Consider the following 22610-nt stretch of genomic DNA (forward strand, 5'->3'; position numbering starts at 1 on the left):
CCTTCCTGTGCTGTTACAGCAAACATGTTTTTCGTTTTTCATCTGGGAAGCTAAAAGACATTTGTTAAAGTTCTTTTTTAAAAAATTTTAAAAAAAAATGCCTCACTTGTTTCCAGATGAATTCAAACTCCTTTGATGGTGGGTGGGACACCCTGTCTGCACAGCCTCCCTGGATCCCAGTGAGAGCCTCCCCCTACAACTCCAGCTTTCAAAGTTCCAGAAACAGGTCAGTCCTGGAAATGTCCATGTGGCAGACCCAGCCTGCAGGTAGTTCTCACATCCCCTGAGCTTCAGTGCAGGTGGGCACCAGAGTAAGCGTCTCTAGGGACACTGTTTCTGACTCCTGGAAGGGTGGCCTGAGGGGCACATAGCCACAGCTGGGGTTGTGCTGTGCTCCCTACCCTCTCTCCACTCCTTCCCTCTCCTGTCTTGCCTCTCTCTCTCCTCCCTCCCTCTCTTGCCAGAGCCTCTTACCTCTCTTCCCATCTGTCCTGCTAAGTCTGTCTCTCTGTCCTCTCTCTGTGACTCTCTTCCTATTTCTTTCTCCCTCTTTCTCTCTTGGCCTCCTCCCCTGCTCTGTCCCTTTGGGGGTGGGGAGTGCTGTGGGCTCATGCCAACCCCAGAGGGAAGGTCAGGGCATCCTGTGGGGAGGAGTGCAGACTGCCATTAACCTGTCACTTCTTCCTCCAGCCAGGAAAACAGTGGGACTCCAGAAAGGCAAGGAATTATAGTCCCTGGAGATGGGACTGAAAGCAGAAGCCACAGCCGGAGGGCTGCAGGCAGACGTGCTCCAGGGCCCCCAGGGAAATGTCTTGGGGTTCTGGGCACCAGCCCCGCATGGCAGCCCTCTTTTGACTCCTGGAAAAGGAGATGGGGAGAGGATCAGTGCCACATTCAAGCTTCCCTTCCTGTGAATTGGGGGATGAGGATTTCAGGGAAGCAAAAGAAAAGGTCTCAAACTCCGCAGAGCATGGGCTGAGTGTGCCCTGAACCTGGGCTTCAAAATATGATACAGCATTTCAAAGCTGGCAATTTTCTCTTAAAAAAAAAAAAAAAAAGTCTATTTTCTACTGAGGAGCCAGCAACACTGGGCTGCATCTGCACAACTGGGTCCCTGGAGACACTAGGAAGTGATCCTAGTGTCTCCCTGTCCCTGTCCCTCCTGGCTTCTCCTCAGAGGTCCTGGATGTCCCAGAGAACTGCCTGGCCTCTGTAAGCTCACAGTGATCTGGCCTCTGGTAGGGCAGAGAGATTCTTTGAGCAGGGAGTAGAGGCCCAACTGCTAGAACCAATTTTATCATGTGACATTGGGTAAGGCAGGCAGGCCTGCTCTCTGGGACTCAGCTTTCCCATCTGTAGAATGGGAGGTTAGATGAACCCACTGGTGTGACATATCCTTTTGAGCATCTGATGAAAGCTATAGACCTTCTCCCTAGAGAAAAGGACCTGGGTGTAGATTTTCCTGTGATTTCAGGAATTTACGTGCCCCTTCTCTTGGGGGATGGGGATCCTAGACATTCTCACTGACTGGTGCCTCCCCTCCTCTGGGTGAGTCAGGGCTCTGCTCATCCCCAGGGGCTGACTCTGCAACCCACTGGGCCATCATCAATATTCCGGGGGTGGGGGGGTGGGAGGGGGTCTGGGCTGGCTGGATTAGCATAGCGCGCTCCAGGAGGGGAAGCCCACCAGTGGCTTCTGTGTGCAGCAGGGCTTTGTCGGGCCTCTGAGACCCGGCAGGACAGCCCAGGCAGCTCCTACACTTTTGACTGCCAGATGAAAGGGGGCCACATAAAGAGGCTGCCTGGGCTGTGCATGAGGGCGCTTTGTGTCCCTCCAGACAAAGTTACAGACATTTGTGAACGTCAATTACAGCTGAATACAGGCGGACGTCTGCTGGGCCCAGACGGGCCTCAGCCCGCATTCAGCTCAGGAGCTGTTTCCAGACTGGGCTGTGGATGCATTGGGCAACCTAATTTGTGACTCTCTAAGTGGCCCTAGGGTGGGAACAAGCGGGCTGGGCTGGCCCAACACACTGTGCAGCTCCTCCAGCTGTCCTGGAATATGGGGTGGGGTAGAGAGAGGAAGGAGCCATGGGCCTTCTTCATCCTGTCCTCTAGGCCAAACCCTGTGCGCCAGGGTGGGTGCAATCTGAGAGCCACAGGCATCCCCTGCATCAGCCAGGCTGTCTCCCAGGCCTTTGAAGGTGCCACAGTGGCCCAGTGACCCTAACAGCTGCCGGCTGTAATGGGTGCGTGTTCACCAGCCCCTTGTCTGGTGTGTGATGCTTCCGTGAGGGGACAGGCATCAAGGGAGCCTGAGGTTCACGTCCAAGGGCTACCAGGGAAGCTGAACCTGTTTTCAGATTGACAGAAGAGTTGGGTCACTCCTTGGAGCCAAATCGGGAGGAGGCCACATAGCCCTGATGGGTGTGAGGACCAGGACAGGGCACCGATTCTGGGTGTGGTGAGCTGGGCTACCCTCTCCTAAACTTTACTGACCCCTGAAGTCCTATGTCCCAGGAGACTTGTATCCCCAAAACCCATTTCCTGAGAACCTCCGTGCTTCCTGGGGACTCATCCTGAAATCTGCCCAGCAGGATCAGGCCACTGGCCCTTTGGCCACCACATGCCATGCCATGATCTAAAGCTAGTGAGATGCCTCTTAGGGGAATGGGTAGGAGGGTCTGATGGCCCTAGTTATGACCCTTGCACTTCCTGAACACCTATTGTGTGACCTACCCCAGATGAGAGTCTGATAGAGGAGCCCAGTGTCCTCCTTTCCTCCAGCTCACCACTCCCCAATCCCTTTTCCTGACTGAGGCACCAGTGGCGGGTGGGATAGCCTAAGTAAGGCCCGTGTGCTCATGTGTGCTCATGTGTGTACATGTGGCTGTACATGCACGGGTGCCACATCAGGAACACATCAGAACAGAGACCTCGAACTTGCTGACACTCTCCTTATCTTGCAAGACAATGGGGGAGGAGGGCCCACACTCCTGCCTGATTTAGATGAGTCCTGACATGAGGTCAGCTAAGAGGCCAAGGAAACTGGAAGATGGCTGAAGAAGACAAGGACCAGCAGCAGGCTCTGAGTTACCATCAGCCCTGGACTCTCATGCCTCCAGGCCTCAGAGGGCTCTGTCCCAAGGTGTGCATGCTGCATGACAGCGTGCGCCCACTGGGGTTGGTGTGTACATTCTGAGAGCATGGAACCATCTTCTTGGGGAGGATGATGTTTATAGGTGCTTGTAAGTGTAACAGATCAACAAGGGCAGAGAAGATCATATTTAATTATTTTGAATAGCTGATACTTTCACCTAGAATGAAAATTTCAAAGTTTTGCTGTGAGAAGTGTCCTTTGTACTCCTCATGGTCTTAACTGCCCAGTTCTCACCACCCCTTTTTTTTGGGGGGGATTGAACTTAGGGGTGCTTTACCACTTTACATAGATCCCAGCTCCTTTTTGTTTGTTTGTTTTAAAGACAGGGTCTCACTAAGTTGTGTAGGCCCTTACTAAGTTGCTGAGACTGGCCTCAAACTTATGATCCTCCTGCCTCGGCCTCCCCAGCCACTGGGATGACAGGCATGAGCCACCATGCTGGGCTTCACCACTCCTTAAAAGATAATTATTGTTGCCAGGAATAACAGCACATGCCAGTAATCCCAGTGATTCTAGCAAATGAGGCAGGAGGATCACAAGTTTGAGGCCAGCTTGGGCAACTTAAAAAGACCCTGTCTCAAGATAAAGAATAAAAAATGCTGGGGATTTAGCTCAATGGTAGAGGGCTTCTAGATTCAATCTCTAGTACTGCAAATAATAATAAATAATAATTATGATGATAATGAGTTTCTCACATATCCTTCCAGACCTTCTTTGTACCTACACAAGCTAGTGCAAACATGATTATTTGTCCTTTATTTTTACACGAAAGGTGGCATATTGTATTATACCTTGCTTTTGATTCCTTCTTTATGACCAAGTATCATGGGGCTCTTTGGGACCTTTCTCTACCAGAGCAGAGGGAACTACCACATTCTTTTTCTCAGCTACATGGTATGACATTAACCTATCCTCTCTTGAGGCTCATTTGGGTTGCTCGCAATCTTTTGCTTTCACAAATGTTGCTGCAACAAATAGCCGTGCGCATCAGTCAGCTCTCACAGTGGGAGCGTGTATGTAGGATAAATTCCCAGGAGGAAGCTGGCTGGGCCAAAACTTATATGCATTTGTAATTTTGCCCCATCTTGCCAAATCATCCTCTGCGGGGCAGGGGTCACCTCCCACCACAGTCTATGGTTCATGAGATCTTAACGAGGGTGGGTCACTAACCATTTAGGTCTATATGTAGCATGAGCTTCCACTGGAATCAGCTCTCCACTGTGGATCAAGAGGGGACTCTGCTGCAGCCTGCTGGCTAGTCCCCTTTCCCTGTTCCAGCCCAGGACCCGGGCACACATCTTGGTTTGGCCTGCAGTGTGGTCCTTTTGGCCCGGTGCATCTAAGCAGAGGTCTGCACAACTGGTATGATGGCCCCATCCGTGTGTCTGTCCTCCCTCATCATCTGCCACTGTTACCATGGATGGAGCCTTCCTTACCCAACCCCCACCACTGTGCATACATACAACTTGTTTCTGCTGTGGGTCTGCCACCCTGCTGAGTGCTAGAAGGGTGGTATGTGATCTTGGCCAAGCCTGTTAACCCCCAAGCTCCCGTGTTGTCTGTACAATGAGGGTATAGACCCAGGGGTTCCCAAGTTCCATTTCCCCTTTAACCACCTACCATCTCCCAATCCTGTATACATCCAAGGGAGAAGGGCTGGCTGATAAATGATGGCACCTGTTTGCAAGGATGGCTTAAAAAAGATCAAGCCAGAGAGTCCTTTGCAAGCTGGAGAAGAACTGCTGGTGAGAACATTTATGTGCATGTCCGTGTGTGTTCAGTGGGGTGCGCCCTTGACCTCCTGCCAACACATGAAAGAGTAAATAAAACAAGCCCAGTGTTGGATCAGTCCACCCTTGTTTCAAACCCTGCTACCAATCCACTTGTCACTTTGTACGTTTGCACCTCCGTGTGCCCTTTTATAGAAATGGGACTCCTTCACATTTCTCAGGTGGCTATTGTGATAACTGAATGAAGTCTTATGCCTAAAGTGCTGGGCACATAGGAAGTGTTCAGCGAAGGTCGTCTGCTTTTCTAGGAGTTTCTAGAAGCCAGCTTCTAGGCTGCCCTGCAAGGGCAAGGGTCAGGCTCGGAGGCAGACTGCCGGGTGATGCCCCCAGCCAGGCCGCTGGCGAGTCTGGCGCCACTGCTGAGAGGCAGAGTGCTGAGGGCCCTGCACTCTCCCTCCTCAGTGTCTGGACAGGCCGGGGAGGCAGAGGAGGCAGCGAGTGACAGCTGGGAAGGTTTAATTGCTCCTCAGTGGCTTGGGAGCACCTCCCTCCCTTGCCAACGATCTGCATTTCAATGTGAGAAGAGGGGAGAGTAGGGTGTGCTCAAAGGGGTTACAATGATTAATCATTTAAAAAGCAAGATCTTAATTACAGGCCGCAATTTTTGCTATTTAAGGAGTCCATTAGTTGCCAGAAAGAAGAAGAAAAAATTATCACAGGTTATTCTCCTCCAAAAGTAGAGTGGAGGGGGAAGGGATGGGGCGGGGGAGTCGGCTGCTGCTTCAGATGGGGTGGGGGGCAAGGGTCCCACCCCTGCAAGAGGCCAGGACAGGAGCAGGCCAACACAGTCTGCGAGGAAGCCAGAGGTTGCTCAGGACTGGGATGGCGGAGAGGCAGATCTCGGGGCTTGTCCCTGGCTGGAATCCCACCTGTGGGTGTCCCTAGAGGTCTCTGTGCAGGCCTGGCAGCTGGGGCCAGCCCCTCCCAACTTCCACTGACCTCTGACTCCACCCTGCTCAGGATGCAGGGTTAATTGCCAGGCCCTCCCCTCTGACCCCTGTGTGGGTTTTACTCATCTGGTCTCTAAGCCCCTAGGGTCTACAAAGCAGACTAGGGGTGTGGGGGTGACAGTGTTAGGAATCAGATAAAAACAACCAAGCTTCTTTAGTGGATTAATTTACTGATCCTCAGGGGGCTAAAAGGTCAGAAGATCAAAGTCTCCTGTGACCTCAGAGGCTTCCGTGGCAGGGATCTGTCCCCACTTCCACACTCTGGCCACCTAGAGGCCTAGGCATATTTGTGCCTTGGATGCCCAGCCCAGGAATTCTGGCTGACTCTTAAGCCACGGTTGGCAGTACCCCAGCCCCCCAGTACAGGCCAGCCTTAAATACCAGGAACCCTATCAGACTGGAATGTGCCTGATGCTATAGGGACCATCAAAAACAATTTGGGTGAGTTCAAGTTGGAGAGTGGGAAGTGTGAGCTGGAACCAGCCTTCAAACCAGCCTTATTCCTACAACACCATAGGTTTAAAACAAGCTTGCAAATAAGTTGCAAAGTTTACCAGCCTACCAGAAGGAAAGGTTTATTTCTCACTAAGCCTACAAATACATTGGGAGTGAAATAAGTGGAAATAAGTGAAATAAGTGGAAACACTTCTATAAAATAGTCTGGCTTCTTCCAAACCAATTAAATGCCTCCGTGCATGTGTATGTGTATGTGTTAGTTTCTCTCCGTCTCATCTGTTCTAACATGTAGGCCCCCAGAGGGCAGCTGCTAAACTGGATTGAATGATAATCTCCTAGGGGTTTGAGGGAGTGAGATCGTAGCCACAGATCAACAATACAGGTTTGAATTCAAAATAAGCAAACTGATTTCTTGCTGACTGTGCCCCATCCTAAGAAGGAAGAGTGTCTGTCCCTTTAATTGCCAGGTTCCCACCTCCTGTAGTGGGAGCCCCCAACCCCCTCAGGCCTTGCCCCCACCTCTTCCTCATCTCCCCCTTCCAGGGCTGATTAATTGCAGGGTTAGGCACCCAAAACAGACTGGACCACATTATTTTTGATGTTGGCTATTTTCACTGGTCGATGCCTTGAAGCCACAGTAATGAGTGGCTTTTAGCATGTCACTCTCTTGACACTCTTTACTTAGTCCAGGAAATGGCAAATGTGATGGAAATAAGAACTTTATCATCTGTGTCTTTCTTTCCAAGAGAGGAAACAGCAAGCAGGAAGGAGCTGGGTACAGAAACTGAGACTGGAGGATAGTGGGCAGGGTCCAGCATCCGGAAGCCCTCCTTTGGATGCCACCTCAGCAGGTGGCATCTGATCCATGGGGCAGAGGGTGGAGCAAAGCTCAGGGACTCTGGGCAGCACCTCCACACATAAGTGGCATGCGTAGGTCAGACCCAGCTTTCGGGTCCACCCCTGGAGATGCATCCTCTGCCCCACCTGCCCCAGGTAACTGTCAAATGTGCGCACCTTGGAAAGTGCTTTAACCTCAGGAAACATGGAGGTGCCAGGACTGTTCCTTCTCTCTCCCGCGTCCCAGTCTGCAGTCCCCTGCAAGTTTTTTTGTGAAAATTAGGAAAGGGCGCACCCTAGGGGCAGATTCAGCCCTCGCAGGGCACTAGGATTGGGATTCTCAGCTGCCCTTTGAGGGTGGTGTCAGGTGCTTCCTTCCCCATCAGTCTTCATGACGACCCCTAAAACTGAGAAGTCGTTATCTGACACAGGGGGGAATTGATGCTAGGGTGTACAGCTGCAAGGGGCCTCCCAGGGCCTTTAACCAGGTGACCTAAGTCTCCCAGGGATATACCCTGGCAAGCCACCATACCACCCCACACAAACTTGAGGGCCATCAGGACCCAGAGCCCCTGGTCCCCACCCCCACCCACACAGAACACCCCCCACTGTCCTGTGCGGGTCACCACAACTTGATTCCAGAGGCACCACCACAGTCTGCTCTCCTCTTTCTGTGGTATCCCAGTATGAGGGATCCTGGGAGGCCCAGGGACACAGGCGAGATGACATAATCAACCAACATGTGGCTCCCGGAACCAGTCTGGGCTCTCCCAATGCTACTCCCCATATAGGGTCTTTAACTGCTGGGTCCTCTTCATGAGGAGAACCCCTGCACCAGCCTTGGCAATGAGTAGATGCCAAATGTTTGCCTCACTCTTTTTTTCAGATCTTCAAACATTCTGCAGATACTAAACTTGGTGCCAGACCCTGCTCAGGAACTAAGGCTACCTCAGTGACTAACATCCCTGCCCTCTGGGAGCTTCTATTCTAACTTAATTAAAAAGGATGAATGAAGCCAGGTATGGTGGCATATACCCATAATCTCGGTGGCTCGGGAGGCTGAGGCAAGAGGACTGCAAGTTCAAGGCCAGCCTGAAAAACTTTGCAAGCCTCTGTTTTAAAATAAAAAAATAAATGAGCCAGGGATATTATGAAGTTATAAAGCACCCTGGGTTCAATTCCCAAGACAAAAAAAAAAAATTGCCTGGATAGATTGGTTTCATGTTTTTACTACAATGTCACCTTGGTTGTGGTGATGGTAGTGATAGTGGTACTGGGAATTGAACCCAGGGGTGCTCTACTACTGAGCTCCAGCCCAGCCCTTTTTAATTTTTTATTCTGTGACAGGGTTCTACTGTTTCTGAGGCTGGCCTTGAACTTGCAATCCTCCTGCCTCAGCCTCCCCAGTCACATGGCATGTGCCACCTGTCCTGGTTCAATGTTACCCTCCTAATGAGATGCTCCGACCTTCCCATTAAAAATGGCAGCCACCAGCACACCCTGTTCACCCTCTCTGCTCTATTCCTCTCCTTCCAATGTCTCTGTAATATTCTGCACTGTCCTTTTTCTTGTTTATCCGTTGTCTCTTCCACCAGAATGTCAGGTCTGCGAGGGCAGGGATTTGAGTGCTGACTACATAGCACAGCTTGCCGTCCTGGCCCACTTGTGATCCTGTGCAGCCTCAACTCCTCCCCCGAACCACTGGAGCCCCCTTTTCCATCTCCTCTGAGAACCAGGAGCCCTGATTGCCTGTAACCTGCTGTGTCAACTCACAGCAGTCCCCTCCCCAATCTGGGGCTCATTTTCCTCCTCTGGCAAATTGACCAGTGTCTTTCCTCCCTGGTATTCGCATGTGTTTATTCGGGGGTGCTCGGTGGGCCAGTCCTGGACCCAGCAGCCCCATAAACCTTCTGCTGTGCCCCCACCTGGCTCAGCCGACATCAGGCCCTCTTTAGGGCTGGCAAGAAGCCCAAGCTTAGGGCCTCCCCCCCAGCAGGGGGCATCCCCTTGTCCTCCCACATCTGACAGGCCCCCTTCTGCTCCAGGGCAGCTAAGGGCTGGATGTCTCTGGCTGCTTCATCCCCACAGCTGTGCTACACTCCCACCTCTGCCTTGGGCTTCTGTTGATGCCGACTTCATGTGACATTTCACGGGGAGGGTTTCTGGGTGGGCAGACAGATGGGAGGGAGAGGCTTTTCCTCTGTCTTCAATTGCAGGATCTGAGCAAGCAGGAAAGGGTCCCTGGCACAATTGATGGTATCATCTCAGGCCGGGGCAAGGTGCATGCTGAGATCCCAGATCTGGACTGGCAAAGCACAGTCTATCACAACCCAGAGGTCCCTGTGGGACTTCAGCCACTGGGGGAGTCAGTGACCAGTGAGTCTGGAGCACAGAGAGGTAGAACAAGCAACCCTAACAGATCTCCTCAATGGAGGAGCTGAGCAGAGTTTAGCTGAATCCCTCCTCTTCCCCTTCCTAGCTGTGTGATGTTAGATAAGCCATTGTGCTTCTCTGTGTTTCAATTCCTTGGCGCCAAGTAATAGGAGTTAGTAAACCCTGTTTGAAAGGGTCAATATTGTGGAATAGATATAAACTACTTGACATAGGACTCAGGTATTCAATAAATGGCAACTATGCTCATTTGTATTCCCATGGACAAATGATCACAGAGCACTTCAGTGTGTGTGACCTTGAGCAAGTTGCATGCCTTCTCTGGGCCCATGCGTAAAAGAAGGAGCTTAAAACAGAAACCCAAGCTTTGTGATTTGTGGACTGTAGGCTGATGAGGGGGAGTGTGCTCACTGTGTCACTTATATGAACTTCAAGTCATGGGCCTCTGGAGAGGTCTGGAGGTGGGAGAAGAAGGAAGCAGAGGGGGAGAAGGATGAAGGGAAAGCAGGAGACAGAGAGGATGAGGGAGATGAGGTGAGAAGCAGGAAGAAGAAAAGAAAGGAGTAGAAGGGAAGGCAGAGGAAGAGAGGAAGGGAGGAGAAGGAAAGGGAGAGAGGAGGAGAAGAAGAAAGAGAAGAGGAGGAGGTAAAGAAGGGAAGGAAGGAGGAGAAGGAAGAAGAAAGAGGAGAGAAGGGGGCCGGGTGCAGTGGTGCATGCCTGTAATCCCAGCAGCTCAGGAGGCTGAGGCAGGAGGATCTCAAGTTCAAAGCCAGCCTCAGCAACTTAGGGAGGCTCTAAGCAATTTAGTGAGACCCTTTCTCTAAATAAAATATTTAAAAAGGGGCTGGGGGTGTGGCTCAGTGGTTGAGTGCCCTGGGTTCAATCCCTGGTTTAAAAAAAAAAAAAAGGAAAGGAAAAGGAACTGTCAGCCAGGCTGCTTCCATTTTGGCAGAGGAATCCAGAAAGGAGTGCTCCTGGGGATGCCTAAGGACTCCCGGCTTGTTGGAGGTGGACAGGATTGGCTTCCCCTGGAAGATTGGTGGCCTGAGCCTGGCCTCTCTGGGGCTGGGAAGCCTCCTGGATTCCTGGAAAGGACCTAGAACTCGACTCCCTGCCTCCCGTGATCCAGAGGGAAACAGGTTGGGTGAGAACCATTGGCCATCGGTCAGCCGTCACTTCCTCCATGAGTCTCCCAGGCCATGCTGCTGAGCCCACAAGCGTGGCTCTGAGTCCTTTTTAAGGGTGAGGGGTGGGGACAGAGGCAAGAGATCAAAGCAGTGGGGAGGCCTTTCCTGGACAGACCAGAGCCTTTCCACCCTGCAAAGGCCATCACACCCAGGGGACCAGTCAAGGAGGGGCCCCTGGAGAGCCCCCGTACTGAGAAGTCCAGGCAGATAGGAGCCAGCCAGCCCCAGAGCAGCTTCTGCAGCCTCAGCCACGTACTTCACCTCTGGCTGGTATCTTCTGCCTCTTTCCTACAGAATGGTCAAGAGCACAGGCTTAGGGGTCAGAGACCCACTACCTAGAATTCCACTTAAGAGCTGGGAGAACTTGAGAAAGCTGCTTGACTTCTTTCAGCCCCACGTGTCTGTGAGGAGGTGGGACTGGGTGAGACTGAATGCAGCAACTCGGGCCCAGGGCCTGGCACACATTGCTTAAAGGCATATAGAAGAGGAGGAATAAAGATCTTTCTTCCTCTTGTCTCCTTCCCTCTGTCCCATCTCTGGCCCTGGGCAACTTCTGCATGCTTGTATCAGGCACAAGGACCCTGCAGACATGCCTTCTGGCCCACTCCACAGCCTGCTCCCCTTTCCAACTGCTGCGGAGTGGCCCCACCACTCCCAGGTGGCCTGCCTATCAGCAACCCCCCAGAAATGTTCTGTGCACCTGGCTAGAATCTCCCTAGCACTGAGCCTGGGAACTGCTTGCAGCATGTGTCCAGGGATGGCATTGGAGGAGCAGTGAGCCCGCGGCCTGTATGAATGACCGAGCCAGGGATGGCAGTTTCGGGGGGAGCTGGTGTGGGCTGGATGAATAGATCTTGGGCTCAGAAGTAGAGGGTCTGTGTCCCCAGCTGCCTAGGAGGGGGCGGGAGGCTACTGTCCCAGGAGCCTGGGAAACCCTCTCCCAGCCAGGCCACAGGCAAGGTGGGAAGTCAGGGCCGGAGGGGGCTTTGTACCCTGCACAATTGCAGCCACTCTTCTGGATAAAGGGGTGAACAAAGGGGCCTTCGGAAGTGGCCACGCTGCTCAGCACCCGGGGAGGCCTCAGGAAGCCAGCTCTCACTGGCTGCCCACCCAGGCGTCCGCCCAATGTCCCCCACCGCCCCATCACAGGGGGCCAGCTGGGCCCCAGCCACCCACAGCCTGGGCAGCTGGGCCTGGACTTAATGAAAGCTGAGGGAACACCCTCTTGTGTCCAGGGGGCTGGAGGAGTACCAGAAGAGCCCCAATGGGGGGCAGGGGACAAGAATGCTGCTTTCTTACTCTCTAGGACAGCAGCAGGGACTGGTGTGACTGACAGGGCGGGTTTAAGAAAGGCCTTCAGGCCTGGGTGAAGGATGGTGCTACTTCAGCCTCCCACTCCCACCCCGCAGTGGCTGCTGGTTTGTGAACGGAATGCAGTTCCCACAGGCTGAGAAAAAGCCCCTCTCGAGATCACCCCCACTTGCCAGCACATCCACAGACCCATTTCTTTAGCCCACTGATTGACCAGATACAAATCTCACCCCAAGAAAGCACCCCCAAATTTCTCCTGCTCTGGAGTCAGCGAGTCTGGGCTCTGTAACCCTGGCTCTGTGGCCTCAGCCAGGTTCATAACCCCACAGATGTTTCTTCATCTCTAAAATGATTTTGTAGAGCTGGGCACCGTGGCATTCCTGTAATCTCAGCTACTAAGGAGGCTGAGGCAGGAGGATCCCTTGAGCCCAAAAGTTGCAGGCCAGCCTGTGTAATAGAGCAAGACCCTGTCTCCAAAATTTAAAAACATGAGTTTGTCAGATGGGGCAGGTTATCACATGAGATGAAAAGGACCAAGTCCCTGACATGATCTGCTTTCTAAATGGCAACTATGTTTCTTGAGCCCAGTTTGAATGGGGAATTCATTGTAAATCTTGTCCAAAGTAGTCTCAAGTCAAGGCTTCTAGCAATCTTAATAACAGACAGCAGGGGCTGGGGTTGTGGCTCAGTGGTAGAGTGCTCACCTGGCACGTGTGAGGCACTGAGTTCGATCCTCAGCACCACATAGATTTAAATAAATGAAATAAAAATGTTGTGTCCATCTATATCTTAAATTTTTTTTACTAACAGACAATATATGTTGGGAATAAAAAGACGGGGCAATAAGGGCTTTTTCTCCAGTCTCCTCCTGCTTCTTCTTTAATAATGTTACACTTGCAGAAAAGTTGTCAATGGTACAGAGAGTTCCTGTCTCCCCTAACAGAGACATCTTACATAACCACGGTTCATCACAACTAATAAGTTAATATTGGTGCAATACTATGAACTAAAGCCCAGGCTTATGTGTTTTGTTTTGTTGTCACTGTTTGAGATGGGGTCTTGCTCTGTTGCCAAGGCTGGCCTCAAACTCCTGGGCTCAAGCCATCCTCCTACCTCAGTCACTGAAGTAGCACACATCACGGTGCCCAGCCAGGCTCAATTGAATTTTACCAGTTTTTCCACAAATGTCTTCTGTTCTGAGTTCTAGTGTGGACACATTGCTGGACCTCCTATATTAATGGAGAAAATGACAGAAATGGTATTTTTGATGGTTTTGGTTACTTCCTGACGAAGGCCAAACTCTCTGCAAAACTCATTTCCACTGTGGGACCAGCACCCAGGCAAACTTCCTGTCTGTTCTTTAGAGTCTCCTTCGTTAGGAAGTGGGTTTCCTGAGTTCATCAGTGCACTCAGGGGCTCCCTTAGCAAGAGCTCTGTGGCTTCTTGCTGTTTGGAAGTCTGCAAGACCACACAGATGGCAACTGAGATCCCGAAAGAATCTGAGAAGCTCCGTGTCTGTGTTATTTGTATACATGCGCACACACACACACACACACACAAACACACACACACACAGCCCCTTTCTTGTAGCTCAGAGAGTAATTCTGAATCCAAAACTTCCCCTGGCCAAAGGCTTGAATAAGTATCAGGCTTCCCAGCCCATCCCCCAAGTCCACACCTGCCCCTCTTCCCACAGAGCTGGGTTGTGGTGTCTGGCTGTAGGCACTTCTGGGTCCCAGCCCACCCTGGGAGCAGAGAGTCAGCCAGGCCCCCAGAAGTGACAGAGGGAAGGCCCCATTAGCCTGAGTGGGGACAGGACAATGCCCCCTTCTCCAGGCAGCTGGCAGAGCCTGCTAGGCCTTGGGCATCTGAATATCCCCCAGAACTGAACACTGGAGTCTGTGTTCAGGCAGCCTGGGCCAGCGCCCACCCCCACCCCCCACCCAAGAGAAGGAGCTTTTCTTCCCTGCTGGCCAAAGCCAAGGCTTCCAAAAGAGCATCAGTGGCAAGAGGAGCTAACCTTTGTTCAGGAAATGGAGATTTCCTGGCCACCCACCGCACCTCTTCTTGGGAACCCCAGAGCTGGAAAGGAAAGTGAGTCTAAGGGCCTCCTCCCAGTTGTGAACCATGTCTGTTCCCACCTGACAGGCTGCGGGATTCCCAGCCCCCACTCTGCCCCTACTGTTATGGTTTAGATGTGATGTGTTCCCCAGAAGCTCACGTGAGACAATGCAAAATTTAAAGGTGAAATGATTTGGTTATAAGAGCCTTAACCTAATCAGTAAATTAATCCCCAGATAGGGATTAACTGAGTGCTGACTGTAGGCAGGTAGGTAGGGCTGGAGGAGATGGGTCATCAGGGGTGTGGCTTTGGGGTTTATATTTTGTGAGCTGAGCTTTGTTACTTTCTCTCTTTCTCTCTTTCTGTCTGTCTCTCTCTCTCTGCTTTTTGGTGGCCATGTCCCCGGTTGTTTGCCTCTGCCACACCCTTCCACCATGATGTTCTGCCTCACCTCAGGCCTGAGAAATGGAGTCATCCATCTATGGACTGAGACCTCTGAAACTGAGATCCCCCAAATAAACTTTTTCTCCTTAAAAATTGTTCTTGTGAAGTCTTTTGGTTGTAGCAATGAAAAGCTGACTAAAATACAGACGTTGTTCTGTATTAAGAGCCATTTATCCATGGCTCTTAATACAGAACAACATCTACACGTTCACCTTGTTGGCCTTGGAAGCGATTTGCATTGAAGACTGCTCAGGGTGAGCTCACAGGGAGGGAAGGACAAAGGGATTCCAACTGGAGTCACTGTGTCCACTTTGAAAGTAGAATTGAGGCCCAGAGAGGTGAGGGATGAGCCTCAGTTCACCAGCTAGTGAGAGGCATGGGTTGGGTCTCCAGATGCCAGTTCAGAATTTGCTGCACATGGCTCCCAGGCTACATCCTCTAAGGATTCATGCTCCCAGCTCTGTGTAACAGCATGGATCAAGGTGTCCCCAAGAGGTCTTGGTCTTGCCAGGGGTTATATGCTATCTATTCCCAAAAGCCCCATTTGAGATCTATGGATAAGCAAGTAAGTGGCCAGCTGGGGCTTTTGGAAGATTGGGATTCACCAGAAAGATGACCTCAGACGACATTTTGGTTGTGGCTGTTGGGCAAGCCAAGCTGGGGGGTGCCCTTCCCCATCAGGCCAGTACTGGGAGAGCACCAGAATGAAAACTAAGGACAGCACTGCTCCATTCACTCACCCCCAGGCCAGAAAGATGGAGCCGGGGGGTAGAGATTGTCACCACATACCTACTATACACACCCCCTAGAAATATGCACACAGAAACTCTTAAGACATCATCACCAGCAAATCCGCAGAGACACAAGACAAGCATATATACCAAAAAGCACAGCTGATAACGCTTGCTGGACCCTTGTCCTGGGCACTATGATGGGTACTGGACACCCATTATTATCTCATTTAATCTTCACAGCACATGCCATAGACCAACAAATGTACACACAAAGAACACAGACACTCGGACACACATATTGGAAACCCAAAGATAAACACCTTACAAAATAGACACACATAGAAAAGAGCACAAACAAACTTTAGATCCATCCAGGTGTCACCCATCCAGGTGACCCATCTAGGCACATACCTGTAATCCTGCAACTCAGGAAGATCAGTCAAGAGGAAAGAGGCCAGCCTCAGCAATTTAGCAAGGTCCTAAGCAACTTAGAGAAACCCTTTCTCCAAATGAAAAATGTGGCTCAGTGGTAGAGTGTCCTTGGTTTTATTTAATATGTGCTCTACAACTGAACTATGCCCTAACCCCTATATGAATTATTTTTAACTGTATAATTCAGGAATATTACTGTTATGTTATGGTTTGGACACAAAGTATCCTCCAAAAGCTCATATGGATTAACTGTGTTAACCATAGGCAGGTAGGGTATGACTGAAAGAGGTAGGTCACTGGGAACCTGCCCTTGGGGTTTATATTTTGTCCCTGGTAAGCACCATTCTCTCTCTGCTTCCTGGTTGCCATGTCCTGAGCTGCTTTCCTCCACCACACCTTTCCGCCATGATGTTTTGCCTCACATTGGGTCCAGAGCTATGGAGTCAGTTGACTGAACCTCTAAAACTATGAGCCAAAATACATTTTTCCTCTTTTAAGTTGTTCTTATCAGTTTTTTGGTCACAGCAACACAAAGCTGACTAGAATATTGTGTAACCATCACTACTAGTTGTAAACAGAACTATTATTATTATTATTATTATTATTATTATTATTATTATCCTAAACAGAAACTGAATCTGTTAAACCACAACTCTCCATTCACCCTCTCCTAGTTCCTGGTAACCTGCATTCTATTTTCTTTTTCTGTCTTTGCCTATTCTATATGTCTCATTTACATGAGATACACACATTAACACTGTGTGTCGTTAACACTGTGTGTATGTTAACCTGTTGATTTTTCATAGTAAATATGTTGGCTTCAAATAAGCATATTGTTGTTAACCATCCTATAATTAACTTTCAGCTCAACACAGAAGTGAATTCCAAGAACTCCTGGCCCCTACTATAGTAATGCCTCACACAGGTTGTGATGTTTGGAATTTACTGAGTCATTTCAGGTAGTTATAGAAACAGAACTGGAATCACTTCATTTTATTCGTAGTAAATTTTTAAACAGTGGGAGTAGGAATGTAGCTCAGTGGTAGAACACATACATGCCCAGCATGTTGAGATCTGGGGTTCAATCCCCAGCACAACATTAAAATAATTAAAACAGGGTTTGGGGGTCTACCTAGATGGTAGAGTAAATGCGAGAGTCTGAATTCAGTCCCCAGCACCTCCCCCCACACACATCCCAGAATTTAAAACAAGTTATGGAGAGTTAGATTGTGAGGCTAGAATAATTTTCTTTGGAAAGTACAAATTTTTAGATCATGTAGGAAATATTATACTGAATTTAACCAATATGTTTAAAATTGAAGTTTCTTTCAAATTGTTATTTTTTAAATCTTTATTAAATTCTGACATGTTAGTCAATGCTGGGACAGACCAATACATAAGTCTATGCCCCCTCCCTTTTTAAATAATGTAATTTAAATGTGCTTGTCCACTTTTTGTTTCGTACTATAATAATTCGTTTTATTATATTAATTTTTAAAATGGCATGAGTTTATGTACAAAATTCAATAGAATAATAATCTGGCTGCCTGCCAAATTTTATTGTTATGCGTTTCATGATTATTACTGTTGATAATTTTGTCTTATGGCATGGTGGTGCCAAAAAATCTGCTTAGGGTATACCCCAGGCAGGGGAGTGGGGGGAGACTGACACACACGCACGCGGAAAGACACTCTACAGAGCGCCCAAAGTCACTATCACGGAATGGGTGGGTCTCCCCAGCCCACTGCAGTCCAAGTACGCAAAGGTGGGATCACCTTGTGGCCAATCCCGCCCCTCGCCTGAAGATTCCATCCCGCTGCACTTCCGAGGATCACCACCAGGTGCCGCTGTGGCAAAGCGACCCCTGCCTGCCTTTCCGAAGCTCCTGGGCACAGTGGCCAGAGGATTCCAGAACCCCTAGGTCCTCTAGCACCGCTAAGTGGCAGGGCAGACCTCAGAACACAGGTGTGTAACAGCATGGAGGAGAACGGGACGCTAGAGAGAATGAGGAGGGGGTGGGCCACAGAGGGCTTTGGATCCAGGTCTAAAGACGATGGACTCTTGGGTGCGAACCTCAAGAAGCCACACAAAGGCCTGACCGGAAGTGCGCTCAGAAAAGTATTGTTTGATGTCATTGTGTTTTTAAAAAATAGGGGGAAGCCCCCAAATAAAGAATACTATGCACACAGTTGTGAATGCTCACAGACTGGATCTGGAAAATACGCAAAAATGAGGAACATTAATTTCCCAGGGAATGAAACGTGGCTGAGCACAGGGCTGAGGAAGAGAAACTCACAAGAATACATTTTTTTCACTTTGAATTTTATTTATTTTATTGTTATTTATTTATATATTTGTTTACATATTTATTTATTTTGGTGCTGAGGATTGAACACAGGAGTGCTTTACCACTGAGCATTACATCCCCTGTCCTTTCAATTTTTTGAGACAGTGTCTCATGAAGAAGCAGAGAATCTAGCTGCATTTTTAATTGTGAGCCATGCAAATGAATAAATCACCTGTCTGAAAAATTATCTAAACAAAAATTATTAAATTAAAAAAACGTAGTGGGGTGTGGTAGCAAGCACACTCTTATAATCCCAACTACTGTAGATTGAGGTGGGAGGATTGCAAGTTCAAGGCTCTGGACAATTTAGCAAGACCCTGTCTCTCTCTCTCAAAAAAAAAAAAAAATCCCCAGTTATGGAAAACAAAAATTGTAAAGGCTTTGAAATTAAGATCACTTAATTGTGTACTGAGTAGGATTTTTTGGGGGAGAAAGAGACTGAGACCTTGAAACCTTCAGAACTGGGCATTAATGCTAGGGGAGAGATGGAGGGAATTTGGGCCAGTTTAGGTCAGCGCAGGGGAGGGGGTCTCCAACAGTGGATATGGGCACAGGGCCCAATTTATGATCTTTCCTGGGACAAAAATATGGCTTTCTGATTTTTTTAGAGACTAAAAATTCCAAGTGAACAAGTGTTTAATTAAATGTCTACAGAGTGAAATTTGGGCCCACCATCCAATTGCTACATAATTCATAAAGTAAACTATATTCAATGTGAGTGTAGGTTTGATGTGTTGGGAGCAGGAATGCCCAAAGAAGGGTGCTAGGATCTGCCTCCCATCCATACTCCCAGGACTAAAGTTAGACTGCAGGGAGGCTTAGAATCACATCCTGTACCAGGAGCAAGTTTCTGGGGTCCCTCCAGCTCCAAGTGGGGAGTCTGAGCAGGGGCAAAATGAGAGCAGATCTCATTCTTTCTGGCTCTTTCAGGGGAGAGAGCTGTGGAGAGTCATTGGTGAGGTACCAGCAATGAAAGGGAACCTTGACTCCATGATGGCTAACCCCTGACTGGAGAGAGGAGGAAGCTGCGCCCAGAAAGGCCAGTCAATTGTAACACTGACACTCACCCTGTCTCCTCTGCCTCCCAGATCTTGGTGGCCTCTACCTTCCTGCCTCTACCCTTTATACCTGAATCTCAAAGCCAGGAGAGGATCTCCTTAGCCTTCCTCAGAGATATGTCACTAGTTCTGGGCTCTAGATGGCAGGAATTAGGCTCTCCAGTCCCAAGCCTGCATATGGCTGCACCTCCTGGCCAGGGTAGTAGAGGGAAGGTTTTGGTCTAGACCTCTGGACATTTGCTAAGGCTCAAGGAACAGACTTCATTGCAGGCCTGTGGGCTGGCCTTTCCATCTCCCAGTTCCCTTGTTCCATCAGGCCTCATTCTCATCAATGCAGGAGAATGACCAGCTCATCCAGCCCCATAGTCCTGCTGTGCACAAAGGAATATGGATCCCCAGAGTAGATTACATAAAAATTAAAAACTTATTGAAGCAAAAAAAAAAAAAAACAACAAACCAAAATAAAAACCCTTTGCATTAAGTTATAAGAAAAGTGACAGATGGGAGAAAATGTCTACAACAGAAATAAAAGAGGAATACCTATAGTATATAAATTAATAATGAAACGATGAGTAGCCCAACAGGAGACTGGTGCCGGGGAAGCAGTTTTGCCTGATGAAAAGAGCTAGACAGGCCTGAGGGTCAGTGTCCTCTCTGGGGGAGATGCAGGACGAGCCCAGTCCATCTCGGCTTCTCTTTCAGGCTGAGGGACATGAGTACCGTCCATACCAATAAGCACAACGACACACGTGCGCTCACACACACACACACATACACACACTCATAAACAAAGCTAAGAAAAGTCTTCTTTAGAGCCCTTCTGTGAGTTTCAATCTCAAAAAGGGATCCTAAGGGAACCACGAACCCTCTAAGAAATCGTTGAGCTTAAGGCCTGGTGTGGACGCTGTTGGTAACCTCCCTTCCTCCACTCCTGCCTCCTTCCTAACAGAACTCTGGTTTTGTTCAGTCAGTCCCACACCCCAGGCCCAACAAAGCACTCCTGATTGGACCAGAGCAAGGGATTTTGAGAGGAGCAGAAATCTCTTAGAGGCCTTTAAATTTTTGTGGGAGATATTTTGGTTGCCATAAGGATAGGGCGCTGTGAATATTTGATGAGCACAAGTGGAGGCTAGAATTCCTGAGAGTCACATATAATGAAACTTTGACCTGAATCCAATGTTCCACAGGGCCAGTAATCTCAGTGACTTGGGAGACTGAGGCAGGAGGATCACAAGTTTGAGGTCAGCCTGGACAACTTAGGGAGACCCTGCCTCAAAATAAAAATAAAAAGGGCTGGAGACTGTAGCTCAGTGGTGGAGCACCCCTGGGTTTGATCCCCACTACCACAAATATTCCACTGGATAGAAATGTAGGTGAAAAGGCTGACCCTAGAATCTAACCTTGCTTTACAAATTAACAGGAAGAGTTTTGTAAGTCTGCAATAATCCGAGTATGTATTACAGCACAACACTACTGTGCTCACATTTTCTCCTGGGTAGTATCTTCCCAAGAGTTACCACTTTAACACCACGTGTCACAGCCACCATGGCATTTTAGTCCCAGGAATTAGGCTTTTTAGTCCCAGGCCTGCCTATGGCTGCTCCTCCTGGCCAGGGTAGTGGAGAGAAGGTTTTGGTCTAGACCTCTGGACATTGGCTAAGGTTCAAGGAACAGACTTCACACAGGCCTGTGTCTGTGTCCATTACTGTCACATTTATGATTCAAGATTTTTGAAGCAGGTGAAAGCAGTTGATGGTTTCATTCTGTCTTCTAGAATACTTTATCTTGAAATGTATGTTATTTTATTATATTGTTATGTTATGCATTTCCCTTTTGCTTTTTTGTTTGTTTTCGAGATAGTATGTTGCTGGGCTGCCCAGGTTGACTAACTCTGTTGGGTTCAAGTTATGCCCCTGCCTCAGCTTCCCAAGTAGCTGGAACCTCAGGCACATGCCACCACACCCAGCCTTGTTTTTCCTTTATAGTTTGGGCACATGTGTAAGTGGATTCTGTTTTCTACCATGTTTGTTAGGATAGCAATATTTACACCTGATGGGATTGAGAATGATCCACCTGAGCCAGGGGGCTGATGATGCTCCCCTGTCCGTGATCATGGATTCATGGATTGAGTGGAGCATTTTCTGTCATCTTCACTCTTTGGCGTGAACTCAGAAGCAATGGTATGGCCCTGATGGCCACTAGAAGTCATTTTGTGATCATGAGGGAAATACTCCAAAGGATAAAGCTAACGTGAAGGGTGGTAATGGAGGATCTGGGTCTTTGGTGACAACACTGAGCCTTGATGCTATGGGGTCCAGGGATGGCCTTCCAGGGAAGGCAGTGGCAGCCAACTGTTAGGTACAATAGGCTGAGTGGTTTAGGTTACACAGCACTAAAGTCTCAATTTCCCTTCAAAAAGAGGAAACCCTGGGGGGCAAGAATAGACATTCCTCTTCATGCCCTGGGCTGTTCGTGTTTCTGATCCTTTGTAGGCCCCCAGAAGCCAATCTCAGAGGGGACAGCAGCAGCTACAGAATTCTTCCTGCTGCAGATTTCTCTCCTCCTCTGAGAAACGTTCTTGGGCCTCAAAGAGGTAGCAGAATGGCTGAATTTTGGTCTCCATAAGAGTTGAGGTTGAGTCTCCCCTGGGTAAACTGAGAGTGGGTCCTCAGATCCAAGCCACAGAAACACCAGCTGGAAAGAATCACACCTGTCATGCACATCTGGAAAGGACTTGAGAATTATCCAGTCCAGTTGCCTTGTGTCTCAGTCAGGATAGTCTGTGTTTTACTACGTGACAATTCCTCAAATCTCAGTGGCTTAAAGCAGCAACATTCAGTTCTCACTTGTGTTGATGCGCCTGTGTAGATTGGCAAGGTGCCTCTGCTCATCAGAGTCACTCAGGGATGAGGCTGCCGGAGCTCCATATTGACCCATACTTCACACAATTTCTGGTGAATAGAAATGAGAATATGGTACACCTCAAACTAACTGTCCCTAAGGCTTCTGCTGGAAAATGTCATGTTTCTCTTCCACTCACATTTCATTGACCAATACAAGTCACATGGCCATGCCTGCATTCACCAGGGTTGGGGTTATGGCCCCTTCTGCCAGGAGCATCAGCAAAGGAAAGACACTATATATGGGGACAACATTAAAGTCACCTATACCTGGTTTGTAGTCTCTGATTCTCTATGGGTGACCAGAGGTACTTTTCCATGAGAGTGTATCTGATTGTGCTGGCCTCCATGTAATGGGTCATCAGGAGAACCCTATCCCTGAATAAAGGAGGTTCCACCCCTTAGCAAGGCCATCAAACCATTCATGGTGGTCCCTGTTCACTTCTCCAATTCTTCTACCTATATCTCCTAATTATCCATTTATCCATAACCATGTGCCAAATGCTTCTCTATTCTGATCTTTATATCCAATATCAGTCATAAAAGGATAT

The sequence above is a fragment of the Marmota marmota genome, unplaced genomic scaffold (assembly GCF_001458135.2).
Source record: "Marmota marmota marmota unplaced genomic scaffold, marMar, whole genome shotgun sequence".
NCBI lineage: Eukaryota > Metazoa > Chordata > Mammalia > Rodentia > Sciuridae > Marmota > Marmota marmota.